At 48.9% G+C, this 1,139-nt stretch overlaps 1 non-coding gene across 1 annotated transcript; it reads left to right on the forward strand.

Annotated features, from left to right (window-relative positions):
* The first annotated feature begins 459 nt into the window (after positions 1-459).
* TRNAG-CCC lies at positions 460-531 on the forward strand. Its single transcript has one exon. It is a non-coding gene; the product is annotated as a tRNA-Gly (tRNA).
* Positions 532-1,139: the final 608 nt, after the last annotated feature.

The raw sequence follows: 1,139 nt of genomic DNA on the forward strand, positions 1-1,139 counted from the left end.
TCAGCCAGTTTGGGACTGTGTGTTCCCTCCACACGGAAAGCACATGTTCCTGGGAGCCAGCCGATCGCTGGTTCTGAAAAGAATCCTTTGTGCCCGAGATGAACTGGGCTGGGTGACTGTCCCAGGCGGGTTCCCCTCCAGCCTGCTGAGCCTGGGGAGGGGCCCTAACAGGGCAGCCAGCTTCCCGCAGCCAGTGGCACGGAGACAAGTGTGCAGGACTCACCTTGCCCTGGTTTCTGCCTCGCCCTGGCTTCAGGCCTCTCTCCGTTGTTCATTCTCCTCATTGTTCTTTCCTGGCCCTGGGTTATTCTGACCAGCAGCTTCTCTCTCTAACAACTTCGTTGAGGTATAATTGATACATGGTAAGGTGCACATTTTAGAGTGCACAATTTAATCAACTTTGACATGTACATATATCCAGGAAACCATCACCAGAATCAAAATAGAGAACTTGGTGGGGAGGGTGTAGCTCAGTGGTAGAGTGCGTGCTTCCCGCGCAAGAGGTCTTGGGTTCAATCCCCAGTGCCTCCATTAAAAATAATAATAAAATTAAAAGTATATCATTCTTAAAAAAAAACAAGAATTATCACTCCCAAAAGTTTCTTTGTGCCCCGCTTGGTAATCCCCTCTCCTGCCCTTGTCTGTCCCTCCCAAGACCCATTAACCTGCTCTCACTACAGGTTAGTTTGCATGTCTAGAGTTTTACATAAATGCTTTCACACAGTATTGATTTTTTTGGTGTGGGTGTGGTCTGGCTGCTCTCAGAGAAATTATTTTAAGATTTATCCATGTTGCCACACATGTCTGTAATTCATTTCTTTTTACTGCTGAGTTGTATCCCACCAAATGGCCACGCCACAATCCGTTTATCCATTCATCTCTGGGTGGACATTTCAACTGTTTCAAGGTTGGGGGCGGCCTTTCTCTTAAATGATTCAGACTGGCGGTTCCTTAGGAAACACCCAGTGCTCCTCACCGTGGCTTCTTGCTCTGACCTCTGTTGACCTGTCCCAGTGGGAGCAGCAGGAGTCAGTCCACAGAGAATGTGAATAGCTGTGGGGAGAACTGGCATCTCCTTCCCCTCCCACCTCCCTTTCAGTGGTCTCTCCACATACAACTGCCCCCCTGATTTGAGCCAG

The sequence above is a fragment of the Camelus ferus genome, chromosome 2 (genome assembly GCF_009834535.1).
Source record: "Camelus ferus isolate YT-003-E chromosome 2, BCGSAC_Cfer_1.0, whole genome shotgun sequence".
Taxonomy (NCBI): domain Eukaryota; kingdom Metazoa; phylum Chordata; class Mammalia; order Artiodactyla; family Camelidae; genus Camelus; species Camelus ferus.